We start from the raw sequence: 21,840 nt of genomic DNA, 5'->3' as shown, positions 1-21,840 counted from the left end.
CAGGGGTCCCAGAACAGATCCCTGCAGCACTCCACTAGTCACCGACCTCCAGGCAGAATACTTTCCTTCCACAACTACCCTCTGCTTTCTTCCTTTAAGCCAATTTTTTATCCAAACAGCTAAGGTTCCACTTATCCCGTGCCTCATGGCTTTCTGGATGAGTCTCTCATGAGGGAACTTGTCAAATGCTTTGCTAAAGTCCATGTAGACCACATCCACTGCCCTACCCTCATCAATTTATTTTGTTACCTCTTCAAAAAACTCAATCAGGCTCATGAGGCACGATCTTCCCTTCACAAAGCCATGTTGACTATCCATGAGTAGACTGTACTTCTCCAAATGCTCATAGATCCTATCCTTAAGAATCCTTTCCAGTAGTTTGCATACCACTGACATAAAACTCACCGGTCTATAATTCCCAGGTTTCTCCCTATTACCTTTTTCAAACAAGAGAACTACATTTGGCATTCTCCAGTCCTCCAGCACTTCCCCTGCAGCCAAAGAGGATTCAAAGATCATAGCTAATGCTCTGCGATCTCTTCTCTCAATTCCCACAACAACCTGGGGTGTATCATATCCGGCCCTGGGGATTTATTAATCTTAATGTTTTTAAGAAGATCCAGCACATCTTAATCTCCTTAATCTCCACATTGTCCAGCACACAAGCCTGCTGTACTTCGACCTCATCCTGATCAAAATCCTTTTCACTTGTGAATACTGAAGCAAATTATTCATTTAGGACCTTCCCAACCTCCTCCGCTTCCAGGCACATGTTGCCCTCTTTATCCTTTAGCGGTCCCACCTTCGTTCTCGTCATCCTCCTATTCTTCACATACACATAGAACGCCTTGGGATTCTCCTTAATCCTACATGCCAAGGCCTTCTCATGCCCCCTTCGAGCCCTCCTAAGTCCTTTCTTTAGCTCCTTCCTGGCTACCCTATATCTCTCATAAAGGCCCTCCTACTTCCTGTTTCTTATATCTAACATATGCTTCCTTTTTCCTCTTGACAAGTTGCCTCACATGTTTCGTCAGCCATGGTTCCCTTTTCCTACCATTTTTTCCTTGCCTCAGTGGGACAAACCTATCCTGAACCTAGCTGAAGTGGTCCCTAAACTTTTCCCACATTTCTTCTGTGCTTTCCCCTTTGAACATCTGTTTCCAATTTACTCTCGCTAGTTCCTGCCTCATCCCTTCAAAGTTAGCCCTTCCTGAGTTAAGCACTTTACCATTTTGTCTGATTTTATCCCTTTCCATAGCTATGCTGAAGCTAAGGCAGTTGTAGTCACTCTCACCAAAATGCTCCCCCACCAAGAGGTCTGTCACCTGACCAGGTTCATTACCCAGAACTAGATCCAGTATAACCTCTCCTCTCATCAGCCGGTCCACATACTGTGTCAGGAATCCTTCTTGAACACACCTGAGAAATTCAGCCCCATCTATCCCCCTTGCACTCAGGAGGTGGCAGTCAATATGAGGGAAGTTGAAATCACTCATAACTACTACCCTGTATTTTCTGTACCATTCTAAAATCTGCCTGCTTATCTGCTCCTCAGCGTCCCAAGGGCTATTTGGGGGCCTATAGACTGCTCCCAGCATAGTGATTGATCCCTTCCTATTTCTGACTTCCACCCAGACTGACTCCATGGACACTCCTTCTGCAGCGTACTACCTTTCTATAGCCGTTTTATATTTTAAAGTTTTTTCCCCCAGAGAAAACTAATTTCTAGGCTTTAATCTAAGAGTTAACATTTGCATTTTGTTTATTTCATAGAAACTCAAAAGCAACACAGAGTTAAGTAGAAAATGTATTTTTCTACAGTAACTATGTTTTCTTATTTCTTATATGTCCTAGTGTTCAGCCCATCAAATCCATGCCACCTCTCCAATTAATCAAATCTGTCTCGTTTTCCCACATTACCCTGTGATCTTTTCTCTCTCACATTCCCATGAACTTCCCCCAGATTGGACTGACATCCAGCTTTACTCTCGGGATAGCTTAATGTGGCCATCAAATCTACTAATTCACAAGTCTTTGGTAAGTGGGAAGAAATGAGAGCACTAGAGAAAACACATGTGGTCATGCAGAGAACATGCAATCTCCACGTAGACAGCACTGGAGTTCCAGAGCTGCAAAGCAGAGGCTCCATCAGTGCTTCATAGTGCCTAGGATAGCAAATTATTAGACCTTTATTACAGGAAGATTCAGGTGCAGGAGTAAAAGCAAAATATTATTTTAGTTTACTTCAACTGATAAAGTAGCATGAACTTTGAGCTTCCCTGAAGTCTTTTGGCTGATTTTTTTCCTTCTGGTCAACAGTCTTTTTCCTATCTCTTAAACCTTGTGATGTCAATAGAATCTGTGTTTGCCAGTTAAGATGTGGGTAATCTTCAGATTCAGGCTCCCGTTGGAAAGTTCAATGAATGTTGGAACCAATAGCCTAACTTCCATTGAATGTGGACCTGCACTTATAAGGAAATAGGTCAGAATATTTAAACCAATGTAAAAACACTTTTCATACTTTCACTGAATACTTTCAATTTAAAGTCATAATGCAGCTTGTGTGCATTATGAAGGAATTTACTTCATCAAATATGTGCATTTAGCTATTTAGATTAAATGTGTTACTGAGTAACAGAGGGCTTTAGAAAAAAAATACTGTTAACTATAATGCAAGTATACAGTGTTTTAATCTAAAATGTTTTAATCATGAAATAAAGAATATAAAAATGTTAACTGAAAAAGAAAGCAAGCAATTTACATTGGTAGCTTTTGGTTATTAATTGTTTGAACATTTAAAAAAAATTGTATTATAGATTACCTTCATGTTGAGAACAAATTAAAAGGAGCACCCACTTACTGTCCTGGATGAACTCATTAAGCCGAGGGTGCCCGTTGAAATCCCCACAAAGTCCACATGTTTTGCCTCTATAATCATTTCCAAGTTCAACCTTCAAGCAAAAATATAAACCAGAATTTACAATTAACTAAATGTATAGAATGCAGATTATTAGAGACTATATTATTCAGTGGATTCCACATATATCCAATATTGTTTGAAGAAAAAGTATCTGTACTTTAGACGGGGAGAGTGATTGAGTGTTGATCCTCACTGTGTTAACTCCACTATTTACTGAAACCAATTTCACCATTTCCCCTTCTGCCGAGATTCTCCATTTCACCTCAAGATCATCTCAGGAGAAGAACATTGATCGAGGTCCCAATGTTCTGTTGTTAAACAATATAGAAATACTGCAAATGCTAAACAGTCTTTCAGTTTCTTGTGGCGACACGAGAGACTGCAGATGCTAGAAGTCATTATGCTGCTGTACAAACATTTGATTAGGCCATATTTCCAGTGTGATTCTGATTGCTGCTTTTACAAGAAGGGGCCTTGGAGATGGTGCAGAAGAAATTCATCGGGATCTTGTTGGATTAGGGAATATTAACTATGGGAAGATGTTGGACAAACTTGTTTTCTGTGGAGTATCTGTAGCTGAGAGGTGACCAGTGAGATGTTATATAAAATTATAAGAGATAGAGATAGTGTCAATAGTCAGTGTCGTTTTCACAGAAACATCGAATACTAGAATAACTAAGCTTAAGGTGAGGTGGTGTGAAGGGCGGGAGGTTAGTTTGAAAGAGATAATATGAGAAAGATTTATTCTTTTTTGACACAGGCATGCCTGGAATGGCTATTGTGGAAGTTGGTGGAAGTAGATAGATAACATTGTTTAAGAGGCATTTAGACATGAACATGAATTTAATTAGATTGGCATCTTAAATTCATCCATATACCTGTCTAGTAGTCTTTTAAATTTCACTAGTGTATCTGCCTCCACCACTGACTCAGCCAGTGCATTCCACGCACCAACCACTCTCTGAGTAAAAAACCTTCCTCTAATATCTCTCTTGAACTTCCCACCACTTAACTTAAAGCCATGTCCTCTTGTATTGATCAGTGGTGCACTGGGGAAGAGGCGCTGGCTGTCCACTTTATCTATGCCTCTTAATATCTTGTATACCTCTATCATGTCTCCTCTCATCCTCCTTCTCTCCAAAGAGGAAAGCTCTATCTCTTTTAATCTCTGATCATAATGCATACTCTCTCAACCAGGCAGCATCCTGGTAAATCTCCTCTGTACCCTTTCCAATGCTTCCACATCCTTCCTATAGTGAGGCAACCAGAACTGGATGCAGTACTCCAAGTGTGGCCTCACCAGAGTTTTATAAAGCTGCATCGTTACATTGCGACTCTTAAACTCTAACTCTCGACTTATGAAAACTAACACCCCATAAGTTTTCTTAACTACCCTATCTATCTGTGAGGCAACTTTCAGGGACCTGTGGACATGTACCCCCAAATCCCTCTGCTCCTCCACACTACCAAGTATCCTGCCATTTGCTTTGTACTCTTCCTTGGAGCTTGACCTTCCAAAGTGTACCACCTCACACTTCTCCGAGTTGAACTCCATCTGCCACTTCTCAGCCCATTCCTGCATCCTATCAATGTCCCTCTGCAATCTTTGACAATCCTCTACACTATCTACAACACCACCAACCTTTGTGACATCTGCAAACTTGCCAACCCACCCTTCTAGCCCCATACCCAGATCGATAATAAAAATCATGAAAAGAAGGGGTCCCAGAACAGATCCTTGTGGGACACCACTAGTCACAACCCTCCCATCCGAATGTACACCCTCCACCACGACCCTCTGCTTTCTGCAGGAAAGCCAATTCGGAATTCACCTGGCCAAACTTCCCTGGATCCCATGCCTTCTGACTTTCTGAATAAGCCTACCATGTGGAATCTTATCAAATGACTTACTAAAATCCATGTAGATCACATCCACTGCACTACCCTCATCTATATGCCTGGTCACCTTCTCAAAGAACTCTAACAGGTTTGTTAGACATGATCTGCCCTTCACAAAGCCATGCTGACTATCCCTGATCAGACCATGATTCTCTAAATGCCTATAGATCCTATCTCCAAGAATCTTTTCCAACAGCTTTCCCACCACAGTAAGGCTCACTGGTCAATAATTACCTGGACTACCCCTACTACCTTTTTTGACCAAGGGGACAACATTCGCCTCCCTCCAATCCACCGGTACCATTCCTGTGGACTACAAGGACATAAAGATCCTAGCCAGAGGCTCAGCAATCTCTTCCCTCACCTTGTGGAGCAGCCTGAAGAATATTCCGTCAGGCCTTGGGGACTAACTGTCCTAATGTAGTTTAACAACTCCAAAACACATCCTCTCCCTAAATATCAACATGCTTCAGAACTTCAACCTCATTCATATTGTCCTCACCATCATCAAGTTCCCGTTCATTGGTGAATACCGAAGAGAAGTATTCATTGAGGACCTCGCTCACTTCCACAGCCTCCAGACACATCTTCCCACCTTTATCTCTAATCTGTCCTACCTTCACTCCTGTTATCATAGAACCATAGAACCATAAAACACTACAGCACAATACGGGCCCTTCAGCCCTCCATGTTGTGCCGACCCATATAATCCTTCAAAAAAAAGTACTAAACCCACACTACCGCATAACTCTCTATTTTTCTTTCATCCATGAGCCTGTCCAAGAGGCTCTTAAATACCCCTAATGTTTTAGCCTCCGCCACCATCCCTGGCAAGTCATGCCAGGCACTCACAACCCTCTGTGTAAAAAACTTACCCCTGATGTCTCCCTAAACTTCCTTCCCTTAATTTTGTACATATGCCCTCTGGTGTTTGCTATTGGCCCCCTGGGAAACAGGTACTGACTATCCACCCTATCTATGCCTCTCATAATCTTGTAGACCTCTATCAAGTCCCCTCTCATTCTTCTACGCTCCAAAGAGAAAAGTCCCAGCTCTGCTAACCTTGCTTCATGTGATTTGTTCTCCAAACCAGGCAACATCCTGGTAAATCTCTTCTGCCCCCTCTCCATAGCTTCCACATCTTCCTATAATGAGTTGACCAGAATTGAACACAATACTCTAAGTACGGTCTTACCAGAGATTTGTGTCAACATGACCTCTCTACTCTTGAACTCAATCCCCCTGTTAATGAAGCCTAGCATCCCATAGGCCTTCTTAATTATGCTATCAACCTGCGAAGTGACCTTGAGGGATGTATGGACCCAAGGTCCACCTGTTCATACACACTCTTAAGTAACTGACCATTAATCTTGTACTCAGTCTTCTGGTTTGTCCTTCCAAAATGCATTACCTCACACTTGTCCGGATTGAACTCCATCTGCCATTTTTCTGCCCAACTCTGCAGCCTGTCTATATCCTCTTGTAACCTTCAACAACCTGCAGCTCCATCCACAACTCCACTAATCTTCGTGTCATCCGCAAACTTACTCACTCATCCTTCCGCCTCTGCATCCAGGTCATTTATAAAAATCACAAATAGCAGGGGTCCCAGGACAGATCCCTTCAGCACTCCACTAGTCACCGACCTCCAGGCAGAATACTTTCCTTCCACAACTATCCTCTGCTTTCTTCCTTTAAGCCAATTTTTTATCCAAACAGCCAAGGTTCCACTTATCCCATGCCTCATTACTTTCTGGATGAGTATCTCGTGAGGGACCTTGTTAAATGCCTTGCTAAAGTCCATGTAGACCATATCCACTGCCCTACCCTCATCAATATCTTTTGTTACCTCTTCAAAAAACTCGATCAGGCTTGTGAGACATGATCTTCCCTTCACAAAGCCATGTTGACTATCCATGAGTAGACTGTACTTCTTCAAATGCTCGTAGATCCTATCCTTAAGAATCCTTTCCAGTAGTTTGCATACCACTGACATAAAACTCACCGGTCTATAGTTCCCAGGTTTTTCCCTATTACCTTTTTTAAACAAGGGAACTACATTTGCCATTCTCCAGTCCTCTGGCTCTTCCCCGTAGAGGATTCAAAGGTCATAGCTAATGCTCCAGCGATCTCTTCTCTCAATTCCCACAACAACTTTGGGAGTATCATATCCGGCCCTGGGAATTTATCAATCTTGATGTTTTCAAGAAGATCCATCACTTCTTCTTCCTTAATCTCCACATTGTCCAGCACACAGGCCTGCTCTATTTCAACCTCACCCTGATCAAGATCCTTTCAACTTGTGAATACTGAAGCAAAGTATTCATTTAGGACCTCCCCAACCTCCTCCGCCTCCAGGCACATTTTGCCCTCTTTATCCTTTAGCGGTCCCACCTTCATTTTCATCATCCTCCTGTTCTTCACATACGCATAGAACGCCAGGTTCTCCTTAATCCTACATGCCAAAGCCTTCTTGTGCCCCCTTTGAGCTCTCCTAAGTCCTTTCTTTAGCTCCTTCCTGGCTACCCTATATTTCTCATGAGCCCCTCCTACTTCCTACTTCTTTATATCTTCATATATCTTCCTGCTTCATATATCTAACATATGCTTCCTTTTCCTTCTTGACGAGTTGCCTCATGTGTTTCGTCGCCTCACGTGTTTCGTCAGCCACGGTTCCCTTTTCCTATCATTATTTCCTTGCCTCAGTGGGAAAAACCTATCCTGAACCCAGCTCAAGTGGTCCCTAAACTTCTCCCACAGTACTCTGTGCTTTCCCCTTTGAACATCTGTTTCCAATTTACTCTTACTAGTTCCTGCCTCATCCCTTCAAAGTTAGCCCTTCCCAAGTTAAGCACTTTACCATTTCATCTGATTTTATCCCTTTCCATAGCTATGCTGAAGCTAAGGCAGTTGTAGTCACTCTCACCAAAATGCTCCCCCACCAAGAGGTCTGTCACCTGACCAGGTTCATTACCCAGAACTAGATCCAGTATAACCTCTCCTCTCATCAGCCGGTCCACATACTGTGTCAGGAATCCTTCTTTTACACACCTGAGAAATTCAGCCCCATCTATCCCCCTTGCCCTCAGGAGGTGGCAATCAATATGAGGGAAGTTGAAATCACCCATAACTACTACCCTGTATTTTGTGCACCATTCTAAAATCTGCCTACTTATCTGCTCCTTGGTGTCCCGAGGGCTATTTGGGGTCCTGTAGACTACTCGCAGCACAGTGATTGATCCCTTCCTATTTCTGACTTCCACCCAGACCGATTCAGTGGACACTCAATGGACAATAGACAATAGGTGCAGGAGTAGGCCATTCGGCCCTTTGAGCCAGCACCGCCATTCAATGTGATCATGGCTGATCATCCACAATCAGTAACCCGTTCCTGCCTTCTCCCCATATTCCTCTGCAGCGTCTTCCCTTTCTATAGCTGTGATACTATCCCTGACCAGCAATGCCACTCCCCCCATCCCTTTTCTACCTCCCATCCTATTCCTTTTCAAACACCTGAACCCCGGGACCTGCATCATCCAATCCTGCCCTTCCTCCAACCAAGTTTCAGTAACGGCCACAACATCGTAGTTCCATGTACTAATCCATGCTCTAAGTTCATCCTCCTTGTTCCTAACACTCCTAGCATTGAAATAGACACATTTCAACTCCTTTAACTGTCTACAATTATGTTTCGTCCCCTGCCTGTCCTTCCTCATCAACTCAGAACTCTTAGCATCATGCCCTTGTCCTTCTACCTTAACCACTGCACTCACATTCTGATTCCCACCCCCCTGACAATCTAGTTTAAACCCTCCCCAACAGCTCTATCAAACCTGCCCGCCAGGATATTGGTCACCCGGGGATTCACATGCAACCCGTCCTTTTTGTACAGGTCACACCCATCCCAAAAGAGGTCCCAATGATTCAGAAATCTGAATCCCTGCCCCCTGCTCCAATCCCTCAGCCACACATTGATCCTCCACCTCATTCTATTTCTATTCTCACTGTTGCGTGGCACAGGCAGTAATCCCGAGATTATTACCTTTGAGGTCCTGCTTTTCAACTTCCTTCCTAACTCCCTGTAGTCTTCTTTCAGGCCCTCCTCCCTTTTCCTACCTATGTCATTGGTACCAATATGTACCACAACCTCTGACTGTTCTCCCTCCCACCGCAGGATATCTTGGACGCGATCAGAAACCCTGGCACCTGGGAGGCAAACTACCATCCGAGTTTCTTTCCTGCATCTACACAATCGCCTGTCTGAACCCCTGACTATAGAGTCCCCTATCACTACTGCCTTCCTCTTCCTTTCCCTACCCTTCTGAGCCACAGGGCCAGACTCTGTGCCAGAGGCACGGCCACTGTTGCTTCCCCCAGGTAGGCTGCCCCCCCCCCCAGCAGTACTCAAACAGGAGTACTTATTGTCAAGGGGTCCAGCCACAGGGGTACTCTCTAATACCTGACTCTTCCCCTTCCCTCTCCTGACTGTGACCCATTTTTCTGTCCCCCGTGGCACCGGAGTGACCACCTGCCAGTAACTCCTCTCTATCACCTCCTCACTCTCCTGACCAGACGAAGGTCATCGAGCTGCTTCTCCAATTCCCTAATACAGTCCCTTAGGACTTGCATCTTAATGCACCGGGTGCAGATGTGGCCGTCCGGGATGCCGGGAGACTCCAGGACCTCCCACATCTGACACCAACCACAGAAAACCAGCCTTGCACACTTTTGCAATCAACAACTGCCTCGCCTCATCCCGTTACCACCGAAGCCCATTGAGCCAAAGCCCTTTCACTCTGCTGCCTCTCACTCCACTGCCCGCTCCCAACGCTGCCTGCTGGATATGGCTGCCTTCTTTTTAAACTGTCCACGCTCAACTGGCTGATGTCACATTGCTGCGCAGTCTGGCCCTCTCTCTTCCCCTGAGAACTCAAAATGTCTTCCTGCTGGAAATCCTTTGGTGCTCTCCCACTGCCTTCTTGTTCCGAATCAAAAAAAAATCCTTTTGTTCTTCACATAATTGAAGAATGCCTTGGGGTTTTCCTTTACCCTACTCACCAAGGCCTTCTCATGCCCCCTTCTTGCTCTCCTCAGCCCCTTCTTGCTACCCTATATTCCTCAATAGCCCCATCTGATCCTTGCTTCCTAAACCTCATGTATGCTGCCTTCTTCCACCTGACTAGATTTTCCACCTCACTTGTCACCCATGGTTCCTTCACCCTACCAATCTTAATCTTCCTCACCAGGACAAATTTATCCCTAACATCCTGCAAGCGATCCCTAAACATCAACCACATGTCCATAGTACATTTCCCAGCAAAAATATCATCCCAATTCACATGCACAAGTTCGAGGCTTATAATTTGCCCTTCCCCAATGAAAAATTTTCCAGTCTTCTCTGATTCTATCCTTTTCCATGATAATGCTAAAGGCCAGGGAGCGGTGATCACTGTCCCCCAGATGCTCACCCACTGAGAGATCTGTGACCCAACTCGGTTTGTTACCTAATACTAGATCCAGTATGGCATTCCCGTTAGTCGGCCTGTCAACATACTGTGACAGGAATCCATCCTGGACACACTTAACAAACCCTGCCCCATCTAATCCATTGGAACTAATGAGGTGTTAATCAATAGTAGGGAAGTTAAAGTCCCCATGATAACAACCCTGTTATTCTTGCACCTTTCCAAAATCTGCCTCCCAATCTGCTCCTCGGTATCTCTGCTGCTACCAGGGGGCCTATAGAATACCCCCAGTAGAGTAACTGCTCCCTTCCTGTTCCTGACTTCTACCCATACTGACTCAAAAGAGAATCCTGCTATATTACCCACCCTTTCTGTAGCTGTAATAGTATCCCTGACCAGTAATGCCACCTCTCCTCCTCTTTCCTCCCCAATCCCTTTTAAAGCGTTGAAATCCAGGAATATTGAGAATCCATTCCTGCCCTGGTGCCAGCCAAGTCTCTGTAATGGCCACTACATCATAATTCCATGTATGTATCCAAGCTCTCAGTTCATCACCTTTGTTCCTGATGGTTCTTGCATTGAAGTAAACACACTTTAGCCCTTCTACCTTACTACTTTTACACCCTTTATTCTGCTTCTCTTTCCTCAAAGCCTCTTTATATGTTAGATCTGGCTTTACTCCATGCACTATACTTGCAGTTCTCGCATGACCTTTATCCTCCTCCACCTCACTATCTGCTCTGGCATTATGGTTCCCCTCCCCCTGCAAATCTAGTTTAAACCGTCCGGAGCAGCACTAGCCAACCTTCCCGCAAGGATATTAGTCCCCCTCCAGTTCAGGTGCAATCCATCCCATCGGAACAGGTCCCACCTTCCCTAGTGTTCATAGGTTCAATGTCCATTCAGAAATCAGATGGCAGAGGGAAAGAAGCTGTTCCTGAATCATGAGTGTGCGCCTTCAGGCTCCTGTACCTCCTCCCTAATGGAGGCAAAGAGAACAGGGCATGTCCTGGGTGATGGAGGTCATAATGATGTGAGTCGCTTCTTGAGGCATTACTCCTTGAAGATATCCTAGACACTATGGAGGGTAGTGCTCATGATGAAACTGACTAAGTTTACAACTCTCTGCAGCTTATATCAATCCTGTGCCGTATCCCACTCCCATACCAGATGATGATGCATCCAGTTAGAATGCCCTGCAAGACACATCTGTCGAAATTTGCTTTTGTCTTTTCTACTTTAATCTTCTCAAAATGAATGCTAACATTGTATTTGCCTTCATCATCACTAATTCAAGCTGCACATTAACCTTTAGGGAATCCTGCAGAAGGTCACCCAAATCCCTTCATAATTTTGAATTTTGAATTTTCTCCCCATTTAGAAAATAGTCTATGCTTTTATTCCTATTACCAAAGTGCATAATTATACACTTCCCAACACTATATTCATTTGCCACTTCTTTGCTCATTCTCCTAATCAGTCCAAGTCCTCCTGTAACCTCCCTGATCCTTAACACTACCTGAACTTCCACCTATCTTTGTATCATCTGCAAACCTGGCCACAAAGTCATCAATTCCTTCATCCAAATCAGTGACACACAAAGTAAAAAGAAGCAGTCCCAACATCAACCCCTGTGGAACACCACTAGTCAGCTTCAGCCTATCACCAAATGGCTCCCATTAATCCCACTCTTTGCCTCATGCCAATCAGCCGAATTTCGACACATGTTAGTATCTTTCCAGTAATACCATGGATCCTTCTCATGTGCAACACCTTGTCAAACCCAAACACAACATTCACCGATTCTCCTTTGTCTATCCTGCTTGCTACTTCCTCAAAGAATTCAAACAGATTTGTCAGGCAAGATTTTCTCTTAAGCAAACCATGATGGCTTTGGCCTATTTTGTCATGTGCCTCCAAGTACCCCAAAACCAATTCCTTAACAATTTGACTCCAACATCTTCCCAACCACTGAGGTCCGGCTAATTGGCTTATAGTTTCATTTCTTCTGCCTCTCTCCCTTCTTGAAGAATGGAGAATTCTTGAAGAATTGCAAAAGAACATTTGCAGTTTTCCAGTCACAGAAACATAGAAACATAGAAAACCTACAGCACAATACAAGCCCTTCGGCCCACAATGCTGTGCCAAACATGTACTTACTTAGAAATTACTTAGGGATAACATTAGTAGGTAGAGTCAATGCTGTAAAAATGAATATATTTCCTAGATTACAGTATTTATTTCAAACATTACCAATACAACTACCACAGAAGTTTTTTCAAGAGTTGAATAAAGGTGTGAGGAAGTTTCTTTGGAAAGGTAAGATGTCAAGAATATCATTGGAAAAATTGACATGTAAATTTGACCTAGGAGGGTTACAACTCCCAAATTTTAAGAATTATTATAAAGCAAATCAACTTAGATTTATTGCATCTTTTTTTGATGAAGATAAACTGGCATGGATTAGAATAGAGTTAGATAAGATAGGAGAAAATATACCAGAAGATTTTATATATAAATGGGAATCCAAATGGATACAGGAAAAGAAAGAATCTCTTATATTAAAACATTTGATTGATTTATGGAATAAGAAATGTTGATGATGAGATGAAGAAATCTTTATTAGCAAAGAGACCCCTAATTCAAAATAGACTCATTCCTTTTACAATGGATAACTAACTTTTATATAACTGGTTTCAAAAAGGGATTAGATATATAGGTGACTGTTCTGAAGGAGGTAAATTGATGTCATTTGATCAACTAAAGAATAAATATAAAATATCAAATAACACTCTTTTCTGTTATTTCCAATTAAGGGCTTATTTAAGAGATAAACTGGGTCAAACAATATTAATGCCGAAGCCTAATGAAATAGAAATTTTAATTCAAAAAGGAAAAATTAAAAAATTTACTTCTTGTATGTATAATTTGATTCAAAAACAGACAATTAAGCAAGGAATTCATAAGTCAAGACAAAAATGGGAAACTGATTTGAATATTAAAATTGATGAAACAAGTTGGTCAAGACTATGCCTTGATAGTATGACAAATACAATAAATGTCCGACTTAGATTAGTACAATACAATTTTTTACATCAATTATATATTACACCACAAAAAATAAATAGATTAAACCCAAATTTATCTGATCAATGGTTTCGATGTAATCAAGAAATTGATACTTTTTTACGCTCTACTTGGTCTTGTTTTAAAATTCAACCTTTTTGGATAAATTTAAGAGTTTTATTGGAACAAATTATTGGAATACAACTTCCACATAACCCAATATTATTTTTACTAGGTGATATTGAAGGGATAAAACCGAAACTTAAATTGAACAAATATCAGAAAAAAATTATAAAAATTGCATTGGCAGTAGCCAAAAAGGCTATTTTAGTTACTTGGAAATCAGATTCATACTTAACTATCGACCATTGGAATAATGAAATTTTTAGCTGCATTCTGCTTGAAAAAATTACTTATAATTTAAGAAATGAATATGACATATTTCTGAAAATTTGGCATCCTTATTTACAAAAGATAGGATTAAATATATAGTCCCTTTGAAGATAAAGTTATTAGCCTTTTGGGGAAATAAATAAATATATATATTAAAGTTATTTTGAATTCCATGGAGCATGTGGAGATCTTCAAATATCCATGTAATCTTTCTTTCTTTTTTCTTTCTTTTTCTCTTTTTTTTAGATAGGGATGTCAAGGGGAAAAGGTTAAGGGGTGGGGGGAGGGCTGATATTATACTCTATTATTCTATTCATTCTATGTAATTATCTAAAAATTGAATAAAAAATATATATAAAAAAAGAAATTAATTTGGGTTACCCATAGCCCTGCGAAACCATTTCAGAATCTAGTTATTGTTGAACGATCATTACTAATACCTCCACAATCTTTTCAGCTACTTATTTCAGAACCCAGGGGTGTAGTTCATGTGGTCCAGTTGACTTATCTAACTACAGATCTCTCAGTTTCCCAAGCACCTTCTCCCTAATAATGACAACTTCACTCACTTATGCCCCTGACATTTTCAAACCTCCAGCATACTGTAGTGTCTTACACAGTAAAGACTGATGCAAAATACTTCTTTCAGTTCATCCGCCTTTTCCTTGTCCCCTATTACTACCTCTCCAGCGTCATTTTCCAGTGGTCAAGTATCCACTCTAGCCTCCCTTTTACTATTTATATATCTGAAAAAACATTTGGTATCTTCCTTGATATTGTTGGCTATTTTACCTTCATGGCTTTTTAGTTGCCTTCTGCTTGTTTTTAAAAGTTTCCCCTCTTCGTCTAACTTTCCACTAATTTTTGTGATTCTATATGCCCTCTCTTTTGCTTTTATCTTGTCTTTGACTTGCCATAGTGGTGTCATTCTGTCTTTAAAGTACTACTTCTTCTTTGGGATATATCTTCCGTTGCTCCCAGAAACTCCAGCTGTTGTTGTTCTGTCATTATCCCTGCTAGTGTCCCCGTACAATCATCTTTGGCCAGCTCCTCTCTCATGCCTCTGCAATTTCCTTTACTCCACTATTATATTGATACATCTGACTTTAGTTCTCCCTCTCAAATTGCTGAGTGAATTTTAACATATTATGATCACTGACTCCCAAGGGCTTCTTTACCTTAAGCTCCCTAATCAAATCCAGTTTATTACACAACACGCAATCCAAAATACCTGATCCCCCTAATGGGTTCAACCACCAGATGTTCTAAAAATCTGTCTTGTATGCATTCATTGTCACCAAACACTCTCGCATACTCCTCCAAATGTACTGTTTACAGTATCCTCACTTGTTGCATCCTGAGCTATTATGACAATTCGAATGCAGGGAGGCAAGAAATTGCAAAGAGTAGTGGACTCTGCCCATTATATCATAGGTACAACACTCCCCACCATCAAACAAATGTACAGGAGGCGCAGCCTTGAGAATGCTACACTTATCCAAGTTCCTAAATACCTTTGCCATACCATCCTCTCACAGCTACCATTGAGCCTGAAGTCCCTCAACACCAGGTTTAAGAACAGCTATTGCCTTTCAATCATTCAGTTCTTGAGTCCACTTGAACAGCCCTAATCATCACCTAGGGATAACAAAAGTATGAACACTTTGTGCTGCAAAGAACGTAACTTTTTTTATCCTAGTTGTGTTCTTTCTTGAAAATATTGTATGTAACTTAGGTTTAATTTGTTTTTCTCAGACTGCTGTTTATATGATGCTCTGGGCCTATGATGTTGCGACAAGTAATATTTTTTCATTGCACCTGTACATATATGTACAAGGGGTGATTGATAAGTTCATCACCTAAGGTAGAAGGAGTCAATTTTAGAAAATCTAGCACATTTATTTTTCAACATACATTTACACACTTAGTCCAGCGATCGTGGAGCATGCGGATCTTGGACCTCCAGAAAGTGTCCGCAGCGGGGTGAATGGTAAGTTCGTGGCCTAAGGTAGAAGGACATGAGTTATACAGCTCTCGTTACATGCATGTGCAGTTCAACTCTTTGAGTGATTATGCGGAAAGTTTGAAGTTAATAACTCATCTCCTTCTACCCTAGGCCAGGTATGGGGATGACTGGGATGATGGAATGGTGGAGCAGACTTAGAAACATAGAAAACCTACAGCACAATACAGGCCCTTTGGCCCACAAAGTTGTGCCGAACATGTCCCTACCTTAGAAATTACTAGGCTTACCCATAGCCCTCTATTTTACTGAGCTCCATGTACCTATCCAAGAGTCTCTTAAAAGACCCTATTGCATCCGCCTCCAGCATTGTTGCCGGCAGCCCATTCCACACACTCACCACCCTCTGAGTAAAAAACTTACCCCTGACATCTCCTCTGTACCTGCTCCTCAGCACCTTAAACCTGTGTCCTCTTGTGGCAAGCATTTCAGCCCTGGGAAAAAGCCTCTGACTACCCACACGATCAATGCCTCTCATCTTCTTATACACCTCTATCAGGTCACCTCTCATCCTCTGTGGCTCCAAGGAAAAAAGGCTGAGTTCACTCAACCTATTTTCATCCTTGTAAATCTCCTCTTGCACCCTTTCTATGGCTTCCACATCCTTCCTGTAGTGAGGCGACCAGAGCTGAGCACAGTACTCCAAGTGGGGTCTGACCAAGGTCTCATATAGCTGCAACATTACCTCTCAGCTACTAAATTCAATTCCACAATTGATGAAGGCCAATATACCATATGCCTTCTTAACCACAGAGTCAACCTGCGCAGCTGCTTTGAGCATCCTCTGGACTTGGACCCCAAGATCCCTCTGATCCTCCACACTGCCAAGAGTCTTACCATTAATACTATATTCTGCCATCATCGTTTAAAAGACTTTTAGATAGGTACATGGAACTTAGTAAAATAGAGGGCTATAGGTAAGCCTAGTAATTTCTAAGGTAGGGACATGTTCGGCACAACTTTGTGGGCCAAAGGGCCTGTATTGTGCTGTAGGTTTTCTATGTTACTATGTTCCTATATTTGACCTACCAAAATGAACCACTTCACATTTATCTGAGTTGAACTATATCTGCCACTTCTCAGCCTAGTTTTGCATCCTATCAATATCCCGTTGTAACCTCTGACAGCCCTCCACACTATCCACAACACCTCCAACCTTTGTGTCATCAGCAAACTTACTAACCCATCCCTCCACTTCCTCATCCAGCCATTTATAAAAATCATGAAGAGTAAGGGTCCCAGAACAGAGGCACTCCACTGGTGACCGACCTCCATGCAGAATATGACCTGTCTACAATCACTCTTTGCCTTCTGTGGGCAAGCCAGTTCTAGATCCACAAAGCAACATCCTCTTGGATCCCATGCCTCCTTACTTTCTCAATAAGCCTTGCATGGGGTACCTTATCAAATGCCTTTCTGAAATCCATATACACTATGTCTACTTCTCTTCCTTCATCAATGTGTCTAGTCACATCCTCAAAAAATTCAATCAGGCTTGTAAGGCGCGACCTGCTCTTGACAAAGCGATGCTAACTATTCCTAATCATATTATACCCCTCTCCAAATGTTCATAAATCCTGCTTTTCAGGATCTTCTCTATCAACTTACCAACCACTGAGGTAAGACACACTGGTCTATAATTTCCTTGGCTATCTCTACTACCTTTCTTGAAGAACTGATGGGCTAAGGGTGATGGGCTGAATGGCTTAATTCTGCTCCTGTCTTATGGACAATTTTCAACCTGTAGAAAAGAGACATGCATATTTTATAATTGCTTAAGTTACGCACCATCAGGTAGTCTATGTCTTTCCATGTAATAATTAGATCCAAGCCCTTTTGTTTTGCAGTCAGTCTGGTGCCATCTCCAAACAATTTGATCTGAATTCCATTTGAATTGTATGGTAACTTAATCAATCTGATGGAAAGAAAGTTTACATTAACTTAACACGATTTAAATGTGAATTGCTAATTTATTTTGTAAACATAATCGTCTGTTTGCAGTATCACTACATTAATCATTTTCCTATAAAGCTGAACACTATTAGTTCAAATCCTTCAAAGGTGTATACATCCTTCAATTATTAATTTGTACGATATTTGATTTTGTAAATATCATAAAAGTAGCATAAAGGGAGGGGAGATGTTGGGGTGTCACAGTAGCACAGCTAGTGGAACTGCTGCCTCGTAGCACCACTGACCTATGTTCAATCCTGACCACTGCTCTGCCTGTATGGAGTTCAGTACTGGGATCTGGGTGGAGGGGTGGTGGTGCTGTGACTGTTGGTTGAGTAAAATGAGATGAATAGAGGATTAGTGCACATTGGTGTCGATGGTTGGTAGTGGACCAAAGGGCTAAACTTCAACAGCTGAGGCAACACATTCTCCTGCTGAGGGAGAGAAAAAAAACAGGGAAGCTGAAATTCTTATTCCTCCTGGCTCAGCATGATGACAGTTTCTCAACAAGGCTTTGGCCGGTATTGTAACACCTTGTCTACCAAGACAGTGATGCCTGCAATGCCTGACGGAAATGGATCTCAAGAGAGTGAGTTTGTTGAATGCCTACGAGATGGCTTTTCATAGCATAGATGGCTTGTCATTGAGCCTACTGGGGGATCAGCTATGCTGGACTGGGTGTTATGTAATGAATGGGAGGTGATTAAGGAGCTTAAGGTAAAAGAGCCCTTAGGAGGCAAGGAGCACAATACGGTTATGTTCAACTTGAAATTTGATAGAGAGAAAGTAGAGTCTGATAATAGCAGTATTTCAGTAGAGTGAAGGAAATTACAGTGGTGTGAGAGAGGAGTTAGCCAGCGTAAATTGGAAGGAGATGCTGGCAGGGATGACAGCAGAACAACAATGGTGCCAGTTTCTGGGGAAAATGAGGAAGGTGCAGGATAGATGTATTCCAAAAACAAAGACATTTGTATTCAAATGGCAAAATAGTACTACCCTGGTTGACAAGGGAAGTCAAAGTTAATGTAAAAGCAAAAGAGAGGGCATAAAACAAAGCAAAAATTAGTGGGAAGATAGAGGATTGGGAAGCTTTTAGAACCTTACAGACAGCAAAGAAAAGAATCATTAAGAAGGAAAAGATGAATTATGAAAGCAAGCTAGTAAACAATATCAAAGTGGATAGTAAAAGCTTTTTCAAGTATGTAAAAAATAAAAGAAAGATGAGAGTGGATATAGGACCACTAGAAGATAAGGCTGGATAAATAATAATTGGGGGCCAAGGAGATGGCAGATGAACTAAAAGAGTATTTTGCAGTACACTAGCTATGTACCAGATGTTGACGGGTGTAAGGGAAGAGAAGTGGGTGCAGTTACCATTATAAGAGAGAAGGTGCTCAAAAAGCTGAAAAACCTAAGGGTACATAAGTCACCCAGACCAGATGAACTGCAACTTAGGGTTCTGAAAAAGTATTAGTAGAAATTGTGGAGGCATTAGTAATGATCTTTCAAAAATTATTGGATTTTGGCATGGTGCCAGAGGACCGGGAAATTGCAAATGTCATTCAACTCTTTAAGAAAGGAAATTACATACCAGTTAGCCTGACCTCAATAATTAGGAAGACATTGAAGTCAATTGTTAAGGTTAAGGTTATAGAGTACTTAGTAACACAGGACAAGATAGGACAAAGTCAGTATGGTTTCCTTAAGGGAAAATCTTAAAGGAAGGCCCTGTTGGAATTATTGGAGGAGATTACAAGTAGGTCAGATAAAGGGGATGTAATGGATGCTGTATATCTGGACTTACAGAAGGCCTTTAACAAGGTGCCACACTTGAGGCTACTTACCAATTTAAGAGCCCATGGTATTACAGGAGAGTTACTGGCATGGTTAGAGCATTGGCTGATTGGCAGGAAGCAGTGAGTGGGAATTAAAAGATCCTTTTCTGGTTGGCTGCCAGTGACTGGTGGTGTTCTGCAGAGGTTGATGTTGGGACCACTTCTTTTTATGCTCTATATAAATGATTTAGATGATGGAATAGATGGCTTTATTGCCAAGTTTGCAGATGATGAAAAGATTGGTGGAGTGACAGGTCATTTAGGACAGAGTTAAGGAAAAACTTCTTCTCCCAGAGAGTTGTGGGGGTCTGGAATGCACTGCCTTGGAAGGTAGTGGAGGCCAATTCTCTGGATGTTTTGAAGAAGGAGCTAGATAGGTATCTTATGGATAGGGGAATCAAGGGATATGGGGACAAGGCAGGAACTGGGTATTGATAGTAATTGATCAGCCATGATCTCAAAATGGCGGTGCAGGCTCGAAGGGCCAAATGGTCTACTTCTGCACCTATTGTCTATTGTCTATTGTCTATTGTAATGTTGAGGAAACAGGTAGGCTGCAGAAGGACTTTGATAGTTTAGGAAAATGAGCAAGAGAGTGATAAGTGAAGTACAATGTTGGAAAATGCATGGTCATGCCCTTTGGTAGTAGAAATAAATGTGCAGACTCTTCAAAAATGGGAGAAAATCTAAAAATCTGAGAATCAAAGGGACTTGGGAGTCCTTGTGCAGAACACTCTAAAAGTGCAGGTTGAGTTGGTGGTGAGGAAGGCAAATGCAATGTTAACATTCATTTCAAGAGGTCTAGAATACAAGAGCAGGAATGTGATGCTAAGGCTTTATAAGGCCCTGATGAGGCCTCACCTTGCGTATTGTGAACAGTTTTGGGCCCCTCATCTTAGAAATGATGTGCTGGCTTCAGAAAGGGTTCTGAGGAGGTTCACAAGGATGATTTTGGGAATGAATGGGTTATCATACGAGGAATGTTTGATAGCTTTGGGTCTGTACTCATTGGAATTTAGAAGGATGAGGTGGGATCTCATTTAAACCTTTTGAATGTTGAAAGGCCTAGACAGAGTAGTGAAAAAGATGTTTCTCATGGTGGGGGAGTCTAGGACAAGAGGTTACAGCCTCAGGAGAGAGGGGTTCCATTTAAAACAGAGATGTAAAGAAATGTCTTTGGCCAGAGGATGGTGAACTTGTGCAATTTATCACTACAAGCAGCAATGGAGGCCAGTTGTTGGGTGTATTTATGGCAGAGCTTGATTGGACATGTTATCAACAGTTACAGGGAGAAAGGCCAGGGAGTGGGGCTCAGGAGGGGAAAAAGGATCAGCCATGATTGAATGGTGGAGCAGAGCCGATGGGCCAAATGGCCTAATTCTGCTTTTATGTCTTACGATTTTATGGTATTGTGGATTCTAAACATAATTTTATTTGTTATAGTCTCCATACAGCTGCTCCTTGAAAACTCTTTATGCACTGAGTGGCCACTTTATTAAGTACACCTGCACACTGAAAGTAAATATCTAAATATTCAAACACGTGGCTGCAATTCAATGCATTAAAGCTTGCTGACACTATCAAGAGGTTCAGTTGTTGTTTAAACCGTACATCAGAATAGGGAAGAAATGTGATCTAAGTGATTTTGACTGTGAAATAATTGTTGGTGCCAGATGGGATGGTTTGAGATCTCAGAAAATACTGATCTCCTGGAACCTTCATGCACCACAGTTTTGGGTTTACAGAGAATGGTGCAGAAAAAATCAACGAATGGCAGTTCTGTGGGCAAAACCAATTGTCGATGACAGAAGTCAGAGGAGAAGGCAACACAAAGTACACTGCAGATGCTGTGGTCAAATCAAGACGTACAAACAAGCTGGATGAACTCAGCAGGTTGGGCAGCATCCGTTGGCAGCGTCCTGACGAAGGGTCTTGACCCGAAACGCTGACTGCTCCTTTCAACGGATGCTGACCGACCTGCTGAGTTCATCTAGCTTGTTTGTACATCTAGAGGAGAAGGCAAGACTGGTTCAAGCTGACAGGAAGACAACAATAACTCAAATAATCATGTGTTGCAACAGTGGTGTGCGGAAGAGCATCTCTAAATGCACAACACAACGAACCTCCAAGTGGATGAGCGACTGCAGAAGAAGACTGCGAACATATACAGAGTAGCCACATTATTAGGTACAAGAGGTACCTAACAAAGTAGCCACTGACTGTCTATTAGTTGCAATACAAATACATGCAGGCAAAGAGCAATATGAAATGGCATCTTGCCAAAGA

This window comes from Hemitrygon akajei, chromosome 6, assembly GCF_048418815.1.
Source record: "Hemitrygon akajei chromosome 6, sHemAka1.3, whole genome shotgun sequence".
NCBI lineage: Eukaryota > Metazoa > Chordata > Chondrichthyes > Myliobatiformes > Dasyatidae > Hemitrygon > Hemitrygon akajei.
Note: the sequence above shows the minus strand (reverse complement) of the source record.